Source organism: Wyeomyia smithii, chromosome 2, assembly GCF_029784165.1.
Source record: "Wyeomyia smithii strain HCP4-BCI-WySm-NY-G18 chromosome 2, ASM2978416v1, whole genome shotgun sequence".
NCBI lineage: Eukaryota > Metazoa > Arthropoda > Insecta > Diptera > Culicidae > Wyeomyia > Wyeomyia smithii.
Window position 1 is genome coordinate 41,299,678 of NC_073695.1, and position 26,000 is coordinate 41,325,677.

General features: G+C 38.3%; 1 protein-coding gene across 2 annotated transcripts in view; it reads right to left on the reverse strand.

The window, feature by feature from the left end:
• The window catches only part of LOC129720890 (fibrinogen-like protein 1), a 368,457-nt gene that overhangs the window by 148,556 nt on the left and 193,901 nt on the right, over nucleotides 1-26,000 (reverse strand). The window lies entirely within an intron of this gene.

The following is a 26,000-nucleotide window of genomic DNA, read 5'->3' on the forward strand; positions in this document are numbered from 1 at the left end:
ATAGGTCAGGAATGATATCAGGTTGGAAAAAAAGTTAGCGCTCTAAAAATTCCCGGTCTTGGAAAAAGTTTCTTGGTATAACTAGAGCTTCTATATAAACGAGTTTTTGTAAAATTCGTTCAAATTTGCATTTGTAATAATCTTATAAATTTAATCAAATTATATCTTTTAAATTAGCTTTTGATAGAAATTTAACAAATCCGTTCTTTCATGCCGAGTATAGAAATGATTAAACAAACTTATGACACAAAATTTGTAAAAAAATTCACATGATACACATGTATATAACATTATCGAAAACCACAAAACTCTTTCGCGACCAAATGGCAAACTAAGCTTCAAACTGAATCCCAAACTATATCAAGAAGCCTTGCTAATCGATTGGATAAAATATCAGAGCACTGGCCTAAGTATAACATGCAACGAATACATACCAATTTTATTTTTACTTAGAATTTATGATTGCAATATCTCAAAAACACAAATAACGTCTTTCAAACTTTCAGAACAAAGAACTTTTTTTACTGACAATTTTAATAAATGATCATATTGAACATGATTTGCTTATCCTTCGTTTAGTAATTTCAGCAATCGCGTCACAAGGCACTTTACTCTGTGATGCACGGCGCACGGCGATTCGCATTTAAAATCAAAATCATTGAGCCATATCAATATATGAACATGTTTGATATATGTCTAAGGCAAGTCCATTTTACAGTAAAAGAACGCATTTTCTGCTGATAGTTTTGTCTAAGCTTAATATTTAATTAATCAACATAGCTTTCACGTTGATTCCATTAGTAGATTGCTGATTTATTTTTTATACCCTGGAAACTGTAGAAATGGTTTCCACAATTTGACTCTTTGGCTCGTATTTACATGCTTCAAATAAGTCTCTGCAACTATAACCGTAGAAAACCGTGAAGCTGGCAACCGGATACCGATGTAAACGTTTTAGCTAGCGCATTAACTCTTTCATTCGTATAAACAAACATTTCCATTTAAGTGGTTAAGAAGATGAAGTGCATTTGTTAAAGTGTATCAATAATTGCGGTATGAAAAATATGAAAAAATGAAAAATAACAACAAATATTTGTTTTGGTTTCTCAATAATGTTGAAACAAAACTACTGAATTTTATCACTTGCATGATGATTTGGAGGTTTCGGAAAATTGTCGGCTGTGCAGTGTAAGTTAATGGGAACAAACAGAAATAAAGTTTTTATGCAAGACCCTTTGGAAAACATTTTCTCTCACAGATAGAATGAACAAATATAACCAACTGCACTATGACTGAAGGGCAACTTAAAACTTATGGAAATTTTTTTTCGTCTCAAAGCGATGATTTTTTACCTAAATTCAGAACATGAGGAATCTAAGAAAATGGTGTAACATTCCATTCGACCAAAGATAAAATTTAAAATATATATAATAAGGCATTCGACCAAAGATAAAATTTAAAATATATATATAATAAGGCGGCATCCATAAATTACGCTCATTAGGGGGAGGGGGGTATACTTGAGCGTAACGATTTGCTACATAGGGGAGGGGGGAGGTAAGATCAGCGTAACATAATAAAAAATCTCAGGAGAGACTCTCCGAAAACGTGCATTTTCATTAAGCAAATTCTTTTACTGCGTTACGAATTTTTTATTGGGGGGTAGGTGTTGGCGTTACGTTTCGTTACATCCGTAGGGGTGGGGGTCCGAAAATTGGGTTTTTTGGCGGATGTCCGCTAAGTTTCCGTTGCTTATTTTTTGAACATCAGTACAGCGTGTAAAAGAGACAGAATGGTAAATCTTTGTTATTTCATTGGACAGCTATACTCAATAGTCATATTCAAGTTCTTAGATGAGTTTTAGCATAATTTAGGACACTAAGGTCTTTTTTTACGCGGATTTTGGCATTTACGCGGTTTTTGGAATTTATGCGGTTTTTAAAGCGGCTTTCGGAATTTACGCGGATTTTGAACTTTACCCGGATTTTTCAGAAAGTCGTTTTCACGCGGTATATTTTTAATGGTTATTCATTTTTATTCAGAGTGTCCAATGAGTTTACTTAATCAATTACTGATTATTCATAGATTTGACCAAACCTTTTTTATATTTTTCCAAACTATATATCGAACACAACCTCGCAGTTTAATGTGTGCAGCAGAAATTTGTGCGGCTTGCATTACGGCCACTTTTATGTTAAGAGTCGCTGTCAGTCAGATGATCAGGTGATAAAAGATCTCTTTTTGTTTTTGATGTGTTCCAAGGAGTAATTAACTGTCCTGAAATACTCAAGCAAATCAATACTCTACTCTACTGGATACCCGCTACCACAGAACCACCTATGGATACAACAATCTTTTGGACAATTGTATTCTCTTGTTTAACGATGCTTACGACTGGTTAGATTTTAACATGACTAGAAGGGTAGAACAAGTGAAATAGTTCAGTTGTTAGTATATTGTAGGATAAGTATACACTCTGTGGGATATGATGTTAAATGAAAAAAAAAATCATCATAAATAGTTTCTGTGATTTTCTCTATCGGTCAACCAAGTGAAACTTTGACCGCAGTGAGGCTTCACATCCCGAAGTGCATGTGAACTTTTTTCGAGATAACAAAGCTTTTGAGCCCCACTACTAAAAAGGTTAATTTTTGCACCCTAATGAACAGTAAAGCTAATATTGAAAGAAAAAAAAATTGAAAAGCAAAGGTTCTGAGGAAGTTGTCAGACCCTTCCGAATACAAGGTTAAAATGGTAAAAAATAGAGCCCCAAAAAATAGACACATCATGTGAAACTGTATTCGGATGGTGCAAAGGGTCTTCTGGTTGTGTTTTTTCGGCCCAAATAGAAAACATCAAACACATACCAAGATCATCAGAACTCGCCAAAACGAGCTGCGTGTTTCGGTATCAAACCTCGAGCGAGCAAACGAGATTGCTACTAGTGAGTTTATTACCTTATATTAAGGTTGCAATGCGATGTATGGTAAAATCGAATTTAAAAAACCGGCTATGTACATTTTGTTTATTTGCCCAAAATAATAACCTGTGCAAAATTTCAGCTTATTCAGACATGATTCAGGGGTGCTTCAAAGCGCTTAAAATTTTGGTGTTTTGACCCTCGGAAATTAACATTCTTAAAATTGTGTTTAAGATGCCTCATAAACATTAAAATGGTAAATCATTTTAATGTTTACTATATTTTTCATTAGGGATGTCCGTTTTCGAAACTCAAAACATCAAAACTTTGAACATTTTGAGGCACCCCTAAAGCATGCCCGATTAAGGTGAAATTTTGCACAGATCATTTTTTCTAGGTCAATAAACAAAATGTGCATGGTCAGTGACATGACCATTTTCGCTGCCACCCTAGTGTACATTCAAGCTCGTCTAGTGAAGATCAACAACGCGATCACCGACTCGAGTTTGACTTTCGAGGAAATACTGAAGGCTAGAACCAGCCGTAATAAAGATTCCAGCCTTGACATGAAATACATTTCCACTGAGGTGTACGCTGGTGTACGAGGAGACTGGAGAACGGCTGCCCAAGACAAAAGAAGCTGGACATCTATAATTCGTACAAAAAGTTACAGAATATTTCCATTAAAAATGACTAACTAGCCTACCCTAGTTTTTATTCAAAAATTGACTGTAGTTAAATTTACTATCAATGTTCTTTGTACTGAAAATGAAAATTGAAGAATTTATCATTTTCATTCCTGTATGGACATATCACTGTGACAAGAAACGTTGAAAGAATCTATTCGCATCTAAAATAACTATCCGACTGACAACAGTAAAAATGATAATGATGATCTGTTCGAAGATTTTGCCTATTAAGGTTCTGTTGGTAGTTAGTTCTCATGAGTTTGCGTAGTTGATAATTTTAATTTAAATTGAATAATCAGATTTAATAGTAAGTCGGTTTGAACTTAAAAAGTGTAATCTCAATGCGCTATACGCCTACCAGCTTCGGTGAGAGCATAACCTCGAATTGAAACAAAACCGGATCTCTCATATTTGGAAACAAAACGAAAAATTCGAATTGTATACTCAAGTTGAAAGCAATAAGTGTTAATACACGCATCGAAAAATTAGAATTCGGGCATAGATATGAAAATTGAAGAAAAAGGAACCCCTAATTTTTGAGATACGAAAAAAATCTGTTCGCGACTGTTCTAGAATTATAGCAAAGGTTTTTTCTTTCTCTGTGTGGACTCATCACTGCGACCAGAGACATTTTGATCTATTGTGATATTGCCCAGGTGTTTTCTGTACTCCGCACTTCATATTATTGGCAGTATCACTATTGAAGTGAATGATACGCTTTTTTTTATTAATATCCGTGCTTGTGTGTGAGAGTTTACCCTTACATTTCAAGCTTACTGCTCTACTATACCGAGCCTCTTTTCTATCCTACCAATATCGCCAAATTACAATTGCCTGAACTGAGGCAACACATAACGTTCCTCTCTGGCCAGGTTTATTCTAAGAGGGACTTATTATGTCAAGAGGAAGGAGTCTAATCGAAACCTCGTTCCTCGTGCCAATATCGCCAATCACAATTCCCTGTAGAGGGTAAATATTTCTGAAATCAGTTTTATTATAAGAAGGACTTATTTTGTCAAGAGGAAGGAGTCTTATCGAACCTCGTTCCTCCTACCAACACCGCGTCACAATCACAATTCCCTGAAGAGGCACTCAATGCTTCACCTCTGGTCAGGTTTATTATAAGTAGGACTTTGATTTTTGTCAAGAGGAAGGAGTCGTATCGAAACCTCGTTCCTCCAGCCAAGACCGCGTCATAATTACAATTCCCTGAAGAGAACTATTATACGTTACTCAGTTTTATTATAAGAGTGACTTTTTTTTGTTAGGATGAAAGTCGGCAAGGGTATTATTCAGCTTCAAGGAAGGGTATGTAGTAGAGAGCCTGAGAATGAACCCATGTTAAAGTCCTTTGACAACCAAATGGCCTGATTCTACTAAGATTCGAACCCACGACCACTCGCTTATCAAAGCGGACTCCGTAACCTTGTGGCTACGAAGCTCTCTTATAGCAAAGGTTAGTAGGTTAAACAGTCTGCGTTGACAAGCGGGTAGTTGTGGATTCGAATCTTAGTAGAGTCCAAACCATCATTTTAAAATGGGGGCGGATGTAACTCCGTCCCTCTTATATTAAGTTTCGTCACTTGTTTGACTTAGTTAGAACCAGGAAAAACCGCCGTTCTTCTACTGGGTGATAAAATGCAATCAGATATAATACAATTTAGTGTACAGCCTTCTGCTGTGTTTCACGAGAGCGGAAAATAACGATCCGCGTAAGACTGTACTTTCTTGTCAGGTGAAAAAAGAATCGTTTTAAATATCACACAGAGCCCGCGTGCACGACTTACTTGGGAAACTAATAAAGATAGAGAGAGCTAGCTTCCTAGCTTCCTAGTTCCGAATTTCAAATGCAGCAGTCGTACAGTCTTCGTTAGTTTTGTGTTAAATCTTGAAGTTTTACACAGTGTTCTGTTTTACAGTAACGTCAAGCTCAAGCTACCTCAATGAGCGAATTCCACCACTGACGGTTTTTGAAATAGATAAGATTTGAAAAAAAGAGTAAAATGCAATGAATTTGTGTTTAACGAGATGAGGTAAAATATTCATTTTCCAGTTTTTCATTTTTTTCAATTACTTATTACAAGCTCTAAAGAAAACAATTTATATGAGTATCAGTTTTAAAAATTGGCAGATTGTTTAGGCGAATAACATTTGTAAAAGTTATTGAAAGTTAATGTGAAAAATTCGAAAAAAGACTGGGTTAAAGTGGCCATTACTATTGAAAACCCGTTTGAGTTAAATAAACAGAAAAATGGAAAATATATTTTGAAAGTGTCAGAAAAAATGTTTTATACTGGAATTCAAAAATCTAAATACCCATTTTTCACTTACTTACAAGTGTGCATACTTCCGGGTGTGGCCTATAATGAACGTAATATATGTGTCAAACAAAAATTCTCCCAGCTGGTTTCGAGGTACGATGCTGGCCTAACAAGCCAGTCGTCGTATGTTCGAGTCCCGGCTCGGGAGAGACTGTTAGTGTCAGTAGGATCGTAGCGCTAGCCCCGCAATTGTCCTGTACACTTAACAGTCGGCTGCGAAGTCTGTGTATAGTAAAACAGAAGGTCGAATTCCGATACGGAATGTAACACCAAGGCTTTGCTTTATATGTGTCAAACAGTATAAAATATTTCCGGTTTACTAATATATTAATAAGTTTCAACAGCAAATGGTTTGCTGGATCGAAATACACTCAAATATAGATAGTAAGGCGATAAATAAGCATTCAAATGCAAACCTCTTTATGGTGACGTTAACGTCACTTTGTCGTCGCCCAGAAACTGTTTGAATATGTATATAAGCCTTCCACGGAAAATGGAAAACATTCCAGAAAACATTATCAATTCAGCATTTGAGACATTTTTGCGATAATGGATGTAACCTCCGTCATTTGTGCAGTATCTCTCATCTTTACTAACATTTTTTTAGTGCAGTTGCTTTATCAGACAAAGTATAATTCAATATGACATCTGTATACTATCATTCTTAAAATAGACAATTTAACTTTATTTCAATATTCTGATTAAATGTTCAAATGAATTGTTCTTTAGGAATCAAATCATAAGTATTTTTCAGTGCTTTAGACTTTTCAAAACAGTCGTCCACATTTTTTTAGATTTTAAGTATAGAAAGTTTCTTAAATTACCGCGGTCATCAAATGATGCCAACTCATAAAAACCAAGGAACCTTGAAACAAACATTCGGAAACTCGTGGTTTTCGATAGAAATTATCAAAAAAAAAAAAAGAAAATGGAAAATATATGTAAAAAACAGAACAGAAAAAAATTGCAGATCGATAAAAAAGCTGGAATAAAAAAGCAATTTAGAAAAACAAAATTAAATTAAAACTTCATATAGTCTTGCGATAAAGCATGAGTTGGCTTGGTAATCTTGAGAACATTTGAGCCACTGTTCGTTCCCACCGAAAGCCGAACCCAGCAGCTGCTCAAAACATCTCCAATAGCCGTCTAACCCGCGTGTTATGCTGCGGCCTCATTACTTCCCGAGCCAATCTTCCCAGCAGGGACTAACTGTTTTGTCTGCCGGCTGGCGCTTACCGTGTCGAATGCTTTGACGCTTTTGATTCCATGCAGGAGAAGAGTGTTACGAGTCGGTAATAGGGGTGTCAATTATTTCATTAAATCTGACAATGCAAACGACAAAGGCGACCATTCAAAGGCTGAAAAATGGTGTGCTGCTGGGGACATCCAACCAAGAGTTGCTGTTTATAAATGTTTCAGATTGATAAACTTCGGCAAAGCAAACTAGACTTTAATTAAACTAATCTTTGAAATGTCTTTTGAAATTCAATGTGCATACAGGCATTGTTATCCACGATATTGATGATGAGGGAGCAACGTTCGATTATTGAGTTACACCCTAGGCTGTGCTGAAGGCAGGCTGAGGATTAAGGCACCATTATAGCTTGATACACTCCGATGGCGGTGGCACACGTGACCCACACGTTCCGGCAGTTTGTTCTGCGCTCGTCAATTTATCGATGATCGCGTGAGAAAGTCGTATATTAAGAGGCGATTGGTTCGATCAGGGCATGCTTGCTTTGATGATGTCTGTTCGCTGGTTGTATGCAAGTTAGCAACTCATACGTCAAAGATTGTACCAATGAATGTTTTTACGATATACCTAATGTTAAATAATTCAAATAAAAAATAAAACTTTATAACATTATCGTGCCACGAATAGAAGAACAGGAGAAAATCTCCATCCGATTTGCCTAATTTATCAATCGTGCTATGTTTGATTGCTGACTATCGACGCTCTTGTGGGACGAATTCCATCTGCCGACCGCTGGTCTGAACCGGATTTCGAAAGCAGTACCCTCGGCCGAAGTGTTAATAATCCGTTCGATTTCAGTGGTTCTCTTCGGTTGTTTGCCGGACCCGAAGTCCGGCGGGCTGATGAATATCAATTGTATATAAATGGCGGTGTTGATTTTTATTGGCATTGGCAACGATTCCTTCGCATGCCACTGACTGTTTTTACCGATCCAATCGATGACGACGGTTGTTTACCGCTTCGGTTGGCTCGAGTTCGCACTCACAGCTGTGCGCTCAACTGCGGCGCCGTCGTTGATTAGCATCGGGCCTGATCTTCTGCCGCCGCGAGTCAGCTTTTGTTTTTCTCACAAAACCGTTTAGCTGATTAATTCGACTGTAGAAAGGTTGATAACTTGTTAATGGATTTGGGTTGGTTGCGCTGTTTATTTCTGGTGCTTTACCTATTATCGGCAGGTAGTTTAAATGATTTGCTTGATGGCTTCTTATGTTGACCGTTCGTTTGATAGAGGCACAGAAAAAAAGGAGATTCAGTTTAGTTTTGTGTGAAAAACATCCAAAAATCGTAGATAAAAGCAGAGCTGCTGTGATGAAAAAAATCATCTCATTCGATATTTCTGCCACTGAAAGCGCTGTTTAGCGCAGTAAGCGTGGAGATTTGATACATAATTCAAAGTCTTTTCTATCTTGTTTTGGTTACCGGAATTTTTTTATCGGTCGTGATCTTACAGAACAGAATTGATTTGGAAAAATAGCACAACAAACCCATGGTAAAGTTTCAAGTTAGTTGAAGCAGGATATACTGAATGGGCTGAAAGGTCTTTAGCTTGACACAGAGATGGCGTTGCAAATAAAATATCTTCAAGGTTGCTACATTATACAACTCCTAAAAAAGAATGCACCAGAATTTGATGACATGTTTTTTACTCGTTCTCAACATGTTTCTCTCGAAGTGTTTTTTTTATTATTTTAGTTACCATGGAAAAATGAATTTCGTATTATGATTAAGCATTGCTTTCTGAGAACACTGTTCAAGCGAAGCAAAGGCTTGATAGATGTTATGAAATATCTGCCCTAGCTAATTCATAAAAAAAATCCACACCATAGAGTAAAAATGAGCGAGCCCATTAAAACCACAGGAATCTAAAAAAAAGTTTTGGTCATATCATCATGAATGTTGACACATAAACCAGTTGTGCGGGCGATTGGTGCCGCGTTTCTTGATATTTGATAAAAAAGACCAACTTTCAATGGAGAATCTGGCATGGAATACGCGTAATAGGAAGGAACTTTCACGGTGGTTCCAAAAATTGATTAAACATGCATTCACCTTTACACTCCTGACTCAAATCGGCGGTCGGAAGATCTAATTTTACCTGATGAGAGGGAAGAACGGAGCGCCCAAATTCGAACAATCTTTAGGTAAAATGTTAGTATTTTTTGAGAAGTACATCGACTACCTTAAACATGGTTAAACAATCAAAAAACAATATTATCGTAGATTATTGGATCGATTGGATGTTGAGCTCAAAGCGAAACGCCCGCATGTGACGAAGAAAGAAGTGCTTTTTCACCAAAACTGCTCTCGCTCATTCTGTTCGCAATATGACCGATAAATAATTGCATAAGCAAATGGTTCCTCCGTTTTTGAGTCCGAGCAACGCTCTCTTATACAAAGTTGTAATACTAATTGAGTACTTTAAGCTTGTCATACAAAGTTGGTCAAAATTGAGCTTTAAGAAGTTTTATTTGATTCCAACAATTCTAGAAAAAAATCTACAATGAATCATAGCTCTACAAATCATCTACATTGTGAAGCAAAGCGATTGCCTCAAGAAATGATCGCTCAAAAAAGGCATTTGCGTGAACTCGATCACATCGCATGACGCAAAACTCAGCGAGAAACCAGAGTTCCTTCCAGGAGTACGGCACCCAATTGCTGGCGAAACGACGCCATAAATTTACCGGCAAACACCTGTAAATTACGACCGTGGTGCAGCACTCTATAACTGACGGTGGTAGGTCAGTTCTACACACCTTTGCCAGCAAAATCTAAGTCATTCGGACAATCCATAGCGGGAGAAAAGCAGCTGGAAAATGCTCGGGTCCCGTAAACGCCTCTTTTTTTGCGCCGTAACAGCACACTCGCGAACCAACCAACAACAGTGCGACCCAGATTGCACCGAATCTTGGTCCGGTTCATAAATACGTTATGCTGCGTGTTACACTTGCGGGTGCACACATCAAACAGCATCAAGCGGCGATCGGGAAACAGTTTTCACTGACCTCTCCCGCTCATTTCTTTCTCCTTCTGTTGCTCACTGTCTGAGAGCAGAAGTACGCGTGTGCGTACAACGGTGGCTTAATTAAATTTATAGCCATATTTTACAGCAATTGAACATATGTTGAGCGATTTTCCCGCGCGGAACGTTTTGCTATCTTGTTTTCTGCTACCACTGCCGGCCGCCAGCATATGGGACTTAACTATTCCCTCTACTGCCCAGTGGTAGCGGCATCTCCTCAGAGCGGTGCTTTGGCCGACTTTTCGCGATCAAATTATTTCAATCGGGCTAACATGAGAGGGGCTACCTGAGATAAAATACAGAAAACCGCGAGCGAGAGAACGGCACACAAACACGGGGTGCGAAACCGGCTGCCAGCCGACGATGGCGCGCGAGAAATCGGCTACACGCGGCTGTAAATTAATCAATTTGATCGCTTTTCGGCTTCTGTATTTGGCCCGAGTGACGATTACGACGACGACGGCAAAGGCGAGCTGTAAGGAAATCGATATTTTATCGGTCGGGGAGCGACGCACGCGGTGACCCGGGGCCGAACGTACGATTTACTAGGTTGGAGAAATAATCTGTTTACTTTTCGGGCTGAGCCGGGGTGGACATTGGATACGCACCCCAGCAGACCCGAAAGTGACATTTATCGCTGTGCTCCGCTTGGACGTGCGTGTTTTGTTGTTTACGCCAACCGAACGCTACGAGGTGGACACCGAGCGACCGTGCGAAAGAAATTTATTGAATTGCCAGGTCATTGCACCGGTTTGATAGGCGGGCGGATGTGTGCTTTAAGTGGGAACGGTTTGTCTACAGAACTGACCGAAATTTGAGTTTGAGATGACAATAAACCGCGCGACTGGGGCAACCTTTTCGATTCTGTAAAGTAAATTTATTTTTAAAAGTTCCTGTTTTAAGATTTTGAAATATCTTTTTTTTTGGAAAGTTTATAACAAATTAATTTATTTACAGAATGATTTTTATATTTTGTGTGAATTACGAGCCTCTCTATAACCTCACAGTAAGAGCAGCTGAATCTCTAGTAACTAAATTTATGACACCTGTTTGCAGTTATCCTTAGTTCTCAGAACTTAGCAGTGATTGTTTACACCTAAGCTTGCCAGTCGATTTCCGGCCATCTGGAGTGGTTTCCCGTGGATTCATTGATCATTTCTTTAGCATAGATTTCTTGGAACAACTACTACTATCTCCTCAGGGGATGCTACGCATCCATTCGCTGGCAGGTGAATTTTGAAGAAATATGAATGGCTAGCATTCATTGTTCGATCGTTTGCCGGAGTTTAGAACAAAATAAAATTCAAGAGCGCACACAAGTGTTTGCTGCATAGCAATCACACTTGAAGCTCCCCCGGGAGGCGACCCTGACTGAAGAACCTGAACCTGTTTTTATGATTTCTTAAGGTGCAATTCGATTATCTCCACTGCTTCTTCCCGTAAGACAGAACCATAACGTCCATTCGAAATCAACACAATAGGTTCAGCTTCAGGAACGACGTGAAATACTGGATGAAACCAAGAAAAAAAAAACAGCTCAAGGAATGTGAGTTCATTCATAAAAATTCTGAAGAAAGCCGAAAATTACCGAAGAGATCCCACGCAAGCAAGCCCTGCAATGCCGTCTGCACAGAGATATAAGGGACGAGGGCGGCGAAAAGAGGCCGAAAATAATACCTCTTAATAGGGGTCTCTGGTTAAGCGCTATCAATTCACCAGAATCAAGTACAAGTGAAAAGAAAACAACAAAACATTTAACTTTGCACTCCGTCTCCCAGGCACCGTTTTCGACGGGTCGGGTCTGGTAGAGCCCTCTTCTAGCGGCGGACCCTACCTGGTGTGGGAACAGCCTTGAACGCCTGCACTGTAGAAGAAACGAACGGTGAACAAAAAATGCGAGGCTTGGGCAATTGTGTGAAATTATTAGGTCGTACTTTGGCTGCCCAAGGGCTTGCCTAAGCATGCAGTAATTAGAGATTAATTTGAGGATGTTCTGTGTTTTATTGATAGGCGTGTTATTTTTCATTGTAATGTTATATATTTTTATAACTTTAGGATTGATCCAGTTCATTCGTTCCCGATCTAGCTGTATGTTAGAGATGTCATCGTTCATGATCAGAATTGAAAATTTTGAAATGTGTAAGAATGATGTTAAAACTAATATTGATTTTTCCGATTTGTTCAGTCTCAGAAATTCACTTATAAATCGTAAATCGAACTATTTGATATATGATTACTAATGGCAATAGCAGGGGGTTGTATCTAAAACTTGACCGCATTATTAACATTATTAACTACACAAGTTGTTATTTATGAAACTTTGCAGCGATATTTGTAGTGGCCTAAAAAAGACCGTTTTTAAGTGAACGATAATGACATTCTTGTGTTGTGAAGCTCGTTCACAGCAAAAACCCCGTTTGCTCAGGAATAATAAAAAAAATCCTATCACTAATTATGTCATAAGGCTCACCTGCCACATTTTAAAATTGATTGGCCGTTCAACATTCACTTCTAAGAAGCATTTTTCATCAAAGGGACGTAACATTTATTTCAGCTTGAATGCCGTATTTGGTCTGACTATAACCTAAGACGAGCAATAACAAGACACACAGCTCCCTGAATGTTACTGTCAACAAGATCGCAACGCCTTTACGCGTTCAAGAAACACCAACTGCGTTGCGTGTTATCGGTTTGGCATGTTTCACAAGACATTACACACACACACGTTTACAACTAATGTTTGGAGTCGTTCGGGAGTGCCACATTACTTGACGACCACATTACTTTACGTTCGCGAGGTATATTAGAAGAACTGACACTTGTGTATCTTGGTATTTCATCTCTGCTACAACGTATCATTGCGATAATTAACCAAATGTTGATGATTTTTCTGCATGATTGATCAGAAAACCAGACCAGAAAAAAATAGGAGGGTGGTATCCAAGACACGACCGCATGACGTAGGGCTGCGATATTTTTCTATATTTCGTTGCTTCGGAATTCGGAGAAATCGCACGCTTCTGGGAATTGCGCTTATCCTATGACGAGAAATACACCGGTACGGTCTTGGAATGAAAATGATGGTAAAATATTTGAATAATACCTTTTATATCAAGGTTTCGTCGGTTACTTGAAAAGGAACGTAAAACAATTAGGAAAGCCTCACCGGCCGCGGTCGAAAAATGAACACTAAGTAAAAAGCGAGGATTCGATTATAAGCTTATTTGTATGGCTTTTACAGCTATCAGCAACGTTTTGTGAAAGAAAAAGAATTGTTCCGTTTTTCTATGCGACGTCACCTTTTATAATTTTGCAGTATCTCTGATTGCTATGATTAGAATTTCACCCACGTAGTAGAAAAGCACCACCAACATCACAGTAGTATCAACACCAACAAGAAAAAAATCGATACAAGTATTTCCCGCCCAAAAACCGCTACAAAGGAGAGAGCGTCGCTTCACTTTTATAGTTATTAAGAGGTGAACCATGAAGGTGTAATGATTTGTCGTACCAAATACAAGTGATATATAGAAAAATTTATTTTATTTGGGTTTTGTTATTCCAAACGGCGCCAAGTCCCTGACGGAAATACAGTTCGCCGTTGAATTATTCCTTTTGTGATATTTTTGATATTGGCCAACCGTTTGGAGCGACAACATCAATTACCTACTCCAATTAAAGCTTGATCCATTTAGTATTTGGTAGCACGAAATGGGACATATCCTTGTCAAAAACACGTAGACCAAATGTTGAGATATCATTTTGCAGCATATTTATTGACATTTAAAGAAAAAATACAGAAAAAATTATTCTTCTGAGTTTCTTATGAATTCACGCACTTTTCGTTCTATACCGCCCATCATCTTCTGCGCAGTGTAATGGCAGCTGGTTTAGACCAGAACTTCACTGGACCGTCATGTGATTGGATGAACGGTAAAATCCGCTTCTGGAGGCACTGTTCCTTGTACACTTGGCCATTCATGGTTGATCCGGTAATAAAAACCTTGATTTTTTGTTACAGCTGCAGATGCCCTGCCACATCATCAGCTTCAGAGCGAACTTGTCAGCAAACACGAATTTAAATCGCTCGGCGACATCACCCTTTCATTTGGACATAAAGAATCTTTGTCCTGGGAGCTGCGCGAAATCCATTTTTACATATGTCTTATCGTTTATTAAAATGCTGCCGTCGAATTTGGTCAAAACTTTCTCCTACAGCATCCTAGCACGGCGTTTTGCAACGAGATTCTGCTTAAACGTCCTGTTGGGGTGGAACGTCCGCAGGCCTTCATGCCGACAAATTCATTAAACAGTGCTGTATGGAGCCAATCATTTTTTTGCCAAATCACGCAGGGTGATCCCAGGGTTCGTCCGAACTGCGCGGCGACCTTTCAATCGTAGCTGCTTGTCAATCGTTCCACTTCTGCGGTTGCTGTGATCAGTGCGATCCAGCGTTAGAGTTTCATTTAATCGTTTCAGCACACTGTGAATGGTTGATTTGGGAAACATGAGGCACTTCGCAATTTTCGTACCTGACCACGTCGGATTTTCAACGGGAGTGTGCAAAATTTTCTTACGTCTTTCACATTCCATCGTCGAAAACTTTTGATCCATTAACTTGAATTTGATGAAACCATGTAAACAAGCCTTCCTCATCACTGCGCTGTCATTGGTTTCTTGTAACCGCCACTAGAGGCGCCACAGTGAATAGAAAGCTGCAACCAAATATTAAGTGGATCTAACTTTACATAGTTTGATGGCACCACAAGGTGCCAGTTGCCAATGATTCTTGTTTCCAGCTATTTCTGGCACTTGTGCAGCTACCAAGTTTTTATGAACAGACGCCAGATATACAGCACCTAGCAACCGTATGATATCGGTGCGGTTTCGGAATGCAAATGATGGTAAAATGTTTGAATGGTAATTTCTGGTAAGCGTGGGTACTAGAGCTAGTCGAACAACAACAACAACAGCAACTCGTTCCAAAGTCAGATCAGTTGTACACTTTAGTGTCGGCTGTGCTTGGGAAGTAAGGTACTGATTGGTTGCTCGGTATGGTTTAGACAATCCATGTTAACTACCTATTTTTTTCAATAGTGTCTCAATCAATTGGTTGTTTTCGTTACAATAACTCAACCATAAAAAAAACTGATTGATTGATGCCAAAACCTTGATAATCTGATGAAAAATGACTGAAAACTAAGCACTCAAACACTGACCACTTTTCCCAAGTAACACACGTTGTTATAGAGCAGTTGAGATAACTCCTCTAATACAACCTGCAGTTATAGATTTCAGTTGACATTACCTGCTCCATGATATCTCTATCACCAGAAAAGCGCAAAAATTAAAGGCTACTAGAACAAGTACTGGTACTTTATGAAGTATTATAAACTTCATGAAAACAAGCCAACTTCTTAGACTGAAGCTGTGAAATACATCTCGAGTATCAATACGGTAAAAATACGTTGAAAATAGGTTATTTTTAAGTTGTAATTGCTAACTAATCAAAACATCATTGACGCAAGCGTAAAACTTCAAAATAAAAATATTGCAGAACGACACAGATTTATATCAGGAACAATAACGGAAAAAAATTAGTGATTATGGCGTTTCGAATAATCAAATAAGAAACAATAATAAATCAACCATTCGATGCTTTTAATACAAAAGTTTTACGTGCGCGTCAAATTTCATGGTGAAACATTACGTTTTACTTCTGAAAAAATTATGCGCCATTCATTGGATATTGTTTTCTATTTGTCAATCAGTGGAAAATAAATTATGCATTACAGAATGTTCACTGATTTATTTCATTGCGAAGAGTCAATTTACCCCGCCACCGCATGGGCTTAAGGCTGGATTATACTCTTTGACCAAGCGTCAAATATTTGTCACTTTTTGACAGATAAAAATTTGGTCAAAGATAATTGTTTGTCACTCTCCAATTTTAACATGTGGCAAACACGGGCAAACAACAATCATGATGTCAAATTAATTCAACCATTATGTCAAAAGGTCAAATATTTGACCATTGGTCAAAGAGTGTAATACAGGCTTTAGTTCGTAAACAACTATCTGGCATCTCTTTCTTACATGCGTAGTAAATCGCAATGTTCTCTTTTTTTTTCTTGGGTAGATCTGCACTGACCCAGTGCAATGAAGAAATTCGCGCATTCGTGGGTCAGAATTCGCCATAACAAAGCGCATGCGCAAATGCGTTGCTATGACAACATTTACCCAGCGCATGCGCAAATGTATTGTTACGCGCAGTGCAACCAGTTCGATGATCGTTTTTGTCAGTGGCACTTTTAATCAATTATACATTGATGATGAATAGCAATGTTCAACCTTTCAAAATTAATTGTTTCTGTCGCTTGAATATTGATGTTGTTTCCGCATAGTTTCAACGTTATCTAGACATAAAATAATTCAAAACTATATATATAGTTTTACGGTTATATACGGTAACAAAAATTAGAGTGATATTGGTTGCACTGTAAGCGTTTTGTTTACCTTTTCATTGCGCATTTTGACCCAACTCGAATAGGTTTATTAAAATCGTTTAAATAATTTCATTAACAATTTGATCAAGTAGTTTTACGTTGGTTTTCGAATACCAATAATAGGAAAAGTACTTTACAGGTACGTAGTATTGTTTTTGGGCGTATAATATTGAACGCGCGCGGCTGCTCCGGCTGGGCATTTCATACACAGTTTTTCTAATACATGGTGAAACAACTGAAGGACAACTTTAAGACAAGTGTCATTTGTGTCATAGTTGTTGTTTGTTCAACTCATGTTGTTGAAAAACATCTCCAAAACCAGGAAAAAATAAGTTTGTGTTCGAATGGTTGAATTACTGATGAAAAACATCTTATCACAAATGTTGTATTTTAAGTTGCTTTCTGTACTGTTTTGATAACATCATAAACACAAGTTACAGATAAGCTGCAGCAGTTTATATTCGATAATATATTTAATACACTTATGCCATGAAATAACATCTCGGGAACAAGAATATAACAACACAAGTTTTGAATTGCGCCTCTAGTGTTCCTATGACGGTTTGAAGCTCCTTTTTCCTTCAAGAGGGAGGGCTTCCGAAGAAATGAAGCACAAGTTTTTGCATAACTCGAAAACTAATCAAGCAAATGGAAACAAATTTAGCTTGTGGAAAGTTTTGAAGGTAAAAATTGTTTTAATGGGGGTTTGACACTCCTTTTATTTCCTTCTGGAGGGGAGTGTCATACAAATGAAACACAATTTTCTGCGTAACTCGAAAACTAACCGAGCGATTCAAGCCAAATTTGGCATGTGAGGGTATTTGGGTACGAGAAATGTTTCAATAGTGGTTTTACGTACTGTATTCCTCTGAAAGGCACTAGGAAGAGGGAGGCGTTGCGTAATTTTTATGAGGGGGTAGGTATTGGCGTTACGTTTCGTTACATATGGGTGGGGGTCCGAAAATTGGGTATTTTTGCGTTACGGGCCATCCACGTGGACAGATTTTTTACGATTTTGACCCCCCTCCCCCTCCGTGGACAACTGCCCATATAAATTCTAAAAAAATTGTATGGACCGTGGACATTAGCCAACCCTTCCCCCTCAAAGCTGTCCACTTGGTATGTGGATGGCCCCTTACGTAATTTTAGATGTCGTCCAACTTGATCACCTTGCCAATTTATATACATGGGCTTCCACACTAAAGTTTCTTTTTACGCTTTTTCTCACGGCTTTTTTACGCGGAATTCGGTAATTACGCATTTTGACGTAGATTTCGAAATTTACGCGTGTATCCCAAAAAAGCCGCTGTATTCGTGGCATTGATGGTTCTTCATTTTCCAAACGTTTATTTAGAGTGTCCAGTGAGTTTACTTATTCCAATTACTGAATTTTTACTGATTATGCCTAACTTTGTTATAGTTTTTTCGATGTTTAGCTGGATTCGCAGGTGGAAATAACACTGCTATTGATTCTTTTCCAAAAGTATTTAGCAAAAGTTATTACGATGACTTGAGTGTATATTTTTATGACTTTTATTTTCATGTATCTCAGTGGCATAACCAGGGAAATGGGGTCTATTTGATTCCATCTGCATATATATAAAATGGATTTCAGTCTGTCTTTCTGTCTGACCCTAATAGAAATTACGAAACCGATCGTCGTAAGAATTGGTATGTAAGGGTTTGTGGGGCCAGGAAATGGTCTTTATCCCTTCCTCCGCCTTTTGGAAGGAAGGGCTCCCATACAATTAGAACAAAAATTTGTGCATAACTCGAGAACTAGTCAAGTAGTTAAAGCCAAATTTGTGTGAGGGTCTTTGAGTACGAGAAACGATTCTAGTACGGTTTGACAACCCCCCCTCCCTTCGCTTCAGAAGCGGGGGTCCATTGGAAATAAAACACTTATTTTAACCAATTTTTTGGACTTGTGGACGACATAACGTTAGAGGTTTACGGCAAGTCGATCGGAGAGATCGAGTTGACGGCCGCACAGTGCATACGCAAGGCACTTCAGAAAACAAAAGTTAGCGGACCATAAGACGAAGGTCACGGTTGTGAATAACCGTGAATCAGAGCAACAGACGTTGGTCAGAGTCAGAGACTGCACTATTACCTCAAAAAGATATTTGATACTTTTTGGGGGTTTTGGTTAACTACTAGCTTCTGTTCAATAGTCACGTAAACTATATCTGTAAGAGGGCCCATTTCATCACTAGTTCGAATGTGTTCGGCGGTGTTTTGTGCGTGCGAGGAGCGTCATAATGGCAGTGAGCGGGAAAGACACTACTCCGGTCCGGACAACTTAGTTCGGAGGATGTGCGAAAACTCGGACATCTGGAGTGCTGTTTATCAGTTTCCAGGTGGTTAGCTACGAGGAATAAGAGTAAAGAGGGCGCATGAGGCACAAAAAGCCACTTCCCGACGTAATACTTGATCGTCGTTCCGAAAAGACAAGGGCTGGAGACTAGAGGGGTGGGTTCGGTTAAATCCAACCCCATTCCCTGAGCTCTGTAAGCAGATTTTCACCAAAACAAAAAAGCTGACAGTTTCTGATATCTGGAAAACATCCCAAAATGGCTGAATATACCACAACATGGGTATTTTTAGAACCAAAATGATGAGGACAAGTATTAACTCCTAATGCACGGAAGCCAAAATTTGATCCTAGACACCATTTTGAATTTTTCAAGAGCTACCATACTATTTGCACAAAGGTAATTCATAAGTGTTAGATAAAATTTTGACATAAATATTTTGACATAATATGGTCTATCATAATAATAGCATCTATAATTTAGATAATTATTAAAGAGAAGTTTGTTTCGAACTTATCCCTTGCGATCACTGTTTTCATTTTACCGTTATCAAACTATTACAATATCACTAGTTGCTAGTTTGATTGTGTGAAAAAAAAATAGAATGCTCTTCATAGGTTCATTATTTTTAGTTTCTTTTTTGCAGAACAACTTTGTTCACAGTGTGTAGCATTTCTCAGTTTTGAGCAGCGTTTCTCGGGAAAGCGATCGTGCTCTTGAATGCTGACCTAGTATCAACTGTACAATCAAAATCATAAATGGCAAATTAAAATAAAAAAGAAGCCCTGATATCGCATGAAATTACTCAAAGTAATATTACTCGAAAGCTCGCAATTCGATTCTACAGTGCTCCAGTAAATTTGAAAGGACAAGCTCTTAGCTTACTATCCGGTCATTATTTTTATTAATCGTAATGATACGCAATAACAAAAAAACGACGCGTACTGTTGGTCAAACGTTAATCACCGCTCCATCCGCCCCGTGAGAATTAGCCGAGCGGAAACTGGCCGTGAAACCGTCTTATCTGAGCCAACAAATGGATCCCATTAGCAACTTCTTTTTTTACAACTCATTCCCGTGTCGCCGGTCCGCAGAAAAGACGAACCGAACAACACGAACTATAAAGCAATTCTCGAGAAGGCTATTGTTTCCGGCCTGGTTTTTTTTCTGCTTCTTGTCCCGAGCTAGATCTATCTCAGTTTGGGTTTCGGTCACGTAGTTCGGGGTTCTACCTGTTGTTTGCCGCTTCCTACCTGATCGGCTTTATCTTGCCACCGCACAAAATCGTTGCAGATATTATCGGATAGTTGTCTGATTGTTCGTTTGTGTTATTTTGATTTTTTATGACATTCCTGAGTGAATTAGTTGCATGTCAAAACATAAACGGCTCGCAAGGAAAGGAAACAAACACAACAGGAAGTATGGTCTAACTAGGACTAGGAGGAGACGATCGACGGTAACAATGGTCTCTCTTCAAACTTTCACAATCACCCTCGACATGAGCCCCCACAGTCTGATCTACATTCATGTTTATGAGTTTGGTAATCGGAGATCAACGCGACCCGACGGTTGAAAACCGAAGCGCACCGGTGGCGACCGGCGAACAGCAAAGTCGTGATATATCTTGACAAACACTGTAAATTATGGGGATCTGATAAAACCGATCGCTGCATTGCAGTCTGAATGGCTACTAAATACTGACTGGCAATAACCAGAGTAGCTGTACGAATAGGTGACTGCTAAACAAATAACTTCTCGCTTTCAATTTGAACCCTTAGTATGAGCTCCAGTCTAACATAACCTTTGCTGCGGTGAAATGTTTGTTTTACGATGCAATGACTGGATGAAATAGTTCGATAGATCGAGATCGCCATTGATTGGAATCTGTATGGGCGAGGTGCAACGGTCTGTTGATTGCAAATGAATTATGGAGCTGATTCAGCATCCATATATTTGCCCATAATTTTTGCACCTGAGAGAAACGCCACACGACCCAAGCAAAATGTAATTAAACATAATTTTACAGCTTGCCAGACTGATGTTTCAACAGGAAATTCCCCTAATTAGATATATTATTATGATTATTACTGCGCCGAGCCGGGCCACCACACAACCTGTGCAGATCAGCTTAAATCCCAGCTCAAGCCGTTGCCTGAGGGTGTCACCTGCACTGGGCTTAAAATTGCGTGAGTCTGTAATTAGCAATAAATGCGACAGCACAGTCAACCTCTTGCTGCCTAACCGAGCGGATGAGCTTTCACTTTTAGCCTCCTGATCGTCATCATCAGCAGCAGCAGCAGCGTTATTAGCAGTAATAGCCGTAGTAAGCCAAAAGTTACGGGTAACGTTACTGAAAGGTTCTTTTATCCGTTTGTCGCAATAAGAGAAGCCCCCCTGGGGAGACTTATTTGTGGAAGGTAATTCAGAAAATTAGGCGGAAATGATATTGTTTTTTTTTCTGCACTCTCGTCGCTGAGGTTGGAGGAGAATGGTACTAAATGTGCCTGTTTCTTTGGTTTCGTTAAGATCATTTAGGATTATTTCAAATTTGACTTAGTTTTACGTTAGAGGAATCATATAGCATGTGTCAAAATAAAACTGAAAACTGTTAAAGAAATTAAAGCAAACTTTTGCACACTGTTTCCAAAGCTGCAAAAACGTGCTCGAAATTATTTTGAACAAAAAAAAAAGATTTTAGAGGCACAATGTCTTTAGTTAAGTTGCTCCATTAATTATTCTCCATGTTCTAGAAGTTGCAATTTTCTGATTGATTCACTTAACAGTGAGAAACGAATTTTACTTTTCTCATTTTGGAATATGAAAATCTGCTTTGTTCGGTAAAGTATGGCACATCTTCATCATCGAAGAAACAACTTTGTTGAAAACATCAAACTTCTACCTATTCTACCTACCTATTTAAATTGTATTCTTCTCATTATTGCATATAAAAATCAACTTTTCTGTGTAAAATTTTAGCACATTTAATGAGAAACTACTTTCTCGAAGACACCATACTTCTATCTGCCGATTTGAATGAACTATTGTGATATATCCCTTAAAATCATTGTCATTGTGATTTTCTAAAATTTTTCATGTTTTACAATGTTGGTTACTATAATAAAACACACGAGTTCACCGAAACAAGCTCTCATATTTATTTAGTTATTGAATATTTTTATTAAAATAATGCACTAAATTACTTTTTTATTGAAATAATGCTCTAATTTAGACAGGAGGGAGCGAGAAACCAATGTCTATATCTAGATTGAATGATGTTTTACTTATACTTTATATAGAAATAATTTAGCTTGCAGATATTTACAGACTTTGAAGATATCTGTCAGTAAATTATTGCATTGTGTCAATAAAAACCGTCAAAAGCCAAGAAAATATGAGAGATCAAAATAAACTTTCTCTAATGAAATTGTTTGTTTCATTTGTTTTCGTCAAACAACATTAAGAACGTTGAAAAATGGTAGAAAATCACTATTGAATGTTATATTGAAAAATCACATGAGGGTTGTGTGCAAAGTCACGACCGCAAGGTTTAAGTAGAATACTTTTACAAGGAAGATAACCCGGCTGCTTGCGTGTCAGTCATTTATCAAAACTAGATGGCTCATGTGTTGTCAAAATAAGTCAACTTTTCATTGAATGCATTTACTAGTGCCCGCTATCGCACAGAGACTGCATTTCACTAAAGTGCATCACTGCATCAGCTGCTATCGATGCTGATACCCGCTGCAACTGCTACACTATCTGTAGCCACGCCACAGTTGTGGCCGCTATACGCTGCCATTGGTATCCGCTGTCTCTGCTCTTATATAGGCCAAATAGCATATTTTAAATTGCAAGGTATATGATTCTGTCGATTCAGTCAAACATAAGAAACGAAAATTAGTTAATCTAAGAACCAGAGTGATTTTCGCATCGGGAAAGCGAAAACTTTCTTTTGATGCTTATGAAAATCACTCAGTAGTATCGAAGGTGTTTTGGTTTGTTCCTCTTTCTCGAAGCTACGTAGCCACGCCTTAATTGCAAAAATCTGCTCTGAACTCGATACAAAAGACTGCGTGTAGAAAATTCAGCTTCAGTTTAGTTTGTTACACATAAGCGAGAGCAGTGCAGCTGTTAAAGGTACGCGACATTGAGAAACGAGAGCTGCATACGAGTCAACTTCCAGGCACTGGAAAAAAAAATAAACGGTAGTGTTACCTATGAACAGTTTAGCGCAGCATATAATAATATTTAGTTTAGCATATGTAATATATTTAGTCCTACGTCACCATTTCATACAACCCCTAGGGCTGTATACCTTGTAGTATTTAGCTTCCTGAGAACAGATGAATTCGACAACTTAGTGCTGGAGAAGTTTAAAAAAATATCCAAACTTTTTGCACCATCTCATAAAAAGCAATGATACGAAATTGTAATAAAATTCATTTTCTTTGGCTTGCTAACTCTTATAATATGATGGACATGCATAGCGGCAGTCAATTGGTATTTCTCTGGTAATTGTTTAGTTTAACTTGGAATCGTTTAAGTTTGAAGTATCTGTCACCCAACAAACCCACTAAAAATCCAAATCAATGAAATTGTTGCGCCAAAAAAATATCCTGATTTATACAGGGGTAGACAAAATAATTGAGATAAAAAAATTCTCTCGAATTTTAAATGGCCAGAACTTTACGAAAAATGAATCAATTTTGATAACCGGATTCATTACACTGGAAAACAGTATTATACTAGTATTACTTGGGAACTTGGTGTGACCAACCTACACCGAAAATGTTTCGGATTTCAAGAGTGTGTCAAAGTGTACATTTTTGCAACAGATAGAACGTTTTAGGCAACTAAATTGTCTATCTAAAATACTTCATTGAAAAATATCTAAGATCACCGATATTTTCTAAAAACATTTTTTGTTTTTAAAATTATATTTTTGTCGGAGTAGGATCTTAAACTCATTTTTTTATATTTTTGAAGGAAAGTTCAGATAATTTTTACTAAGATATATTGATTCATAAGAAAAAGGTTCAAATACAGTTAGATTTTCTTACGCGGGGGGTACATGCCTCGTGAAAAAACCATATTAATTCAGAAATCCGCTTGATAAACCGCTTTAATTCATGAATTCGCGTAAAAAACCACGATAATTTGAAAATCTGCATAAATAACCTTTTAGAGAAAATCCGCGTGAAAATAATCTGATCTTTTTAAATGTTAATCCAGATAAATTTTCAAACGCAAGTTTGCAAAGTTGCTTGGTTTAATAAGACCTACACACCCACAATGTTCGATTGAATTCTGCTAGAGTGCTGCAAGCTCAAAGAAAATTAGTACGCAACAGGGAAAAACCGCCAAAATCAACACCCATACTTAATAAATTCATACCTCAATGATTCCTTGGCGAATTTTCAATCTTTGGCTACCAATAAACCCGAAATAAATTCTGATTTATTGACAACATATAAACCCAAGTGAAACAGAATGTCAGAAGAAGTTCTACGCGTTGCAAAAATGAAAACTTTGGCACACACTCCGGAAATCCGAAACATTTCCAGTGACCCTTGGTCACGTCCAGTTCTCAAGTAATACTAGGAAACTAGGACAGTTTTCCAGTAAAATGAAACCTGTTTTGGCAGAATTGATTCATTTTTCGTGAAGTTTTGGCCATTTAAAGATTGACAGAATTTTGCCTGCTTCAATTATTTCCCTTATTATACAACCTTCAGAATGAACTTCGGCTTGAAACCACTCCGTAGAAAGCACTCCAGGCGTAAAACCCGAAGACTCTCCAAAACAAACTGTTTAACTCGTCCGGTTGTTTGAATTTTCATTCGCAGTATCGTAAGATTTGTCATTCAAGGCCTTAAATTGGCTGCGTTTGCGGCAATTTGACAGTTAGCCCATACATTTACTGTCAAATTGACGTCAACGCAACGCAAACGTATCCATTCTGTTTGGGCCATCACTGTCTCTGTTTTTAACAAATTTATATAGCAAAATTGCATTTGTCGAATGACGTTTGCGGTAAAAACAATGGACAAAAATTGCCGATTTTTCATGGGTTTACCTTTAATCGCACTGACGAAACTACTCATGAATCATCAATCATAGTAACCCATGAGTTAGCAAAAAAAAAATTTTACAGCTTTATCAGTCAAACTCTAACTGTGATGGCGAAAAAAGTGAAGCTACTCTGTTCAGAAGTGTGCGCGTTCAAAGAACGGTACCCCGCCGCGTCAAAAACGAACATCGTGCGGCACTTTGTGGATACCGGGTATGCCGGTTCTGGCATCTACAACATTTTGACACTATTGGACAACGATCAGAGCATCGAAAGAAAGCCCGATTTCGGACGGCCAACGACCCTGAGCGACAAGAAGCTTCAAAGGATGCTGAAGAGGAATACCGAGGGAAAAGTGGCTAAATCGCTGTGTGCACTTGGCCAAGAGGTTGGTGCATGCTCTAAAACAGTGAAAAAGTATCTGGAGAACATGGACATACATGCAGGAAGCGGCAGTCCCATCCGCTGGTCTCAGAGCTGCAGGCAATGACGCACGGAGGAGATGGAGTGGCTGAATATCGATGTGGTGCCGAAGTCGGCGAATCCGCCCAATGTCCCCCACCTGCTTCCCATCGAGAATTTCTGGGCAAACTTGAAGCGCAAGGTCTATTCCAACAATTTTGTCGCGAAAACGGAGGAGGAATTAATGAAAAAAAAACAAAGAAAGATTTCAAAAACATGGCTACACGCATGTTTTCGTCCGCCATGGCGAATGTTCCGGTTAACTGCTGGAAGGCCGCACGCAAGGACGTAAAATTTTTTGCGAGGAAGCTAACATGATAACCTTTCATGGGAAATTTATCCAACTCAAATATCTGTCCTTGTTTTTTTTTTCATCACCATCTGAAATAGTTTTTTTCATCACCATCTGAAATTTTTTTTTTTACCGCAAACGTTAACTG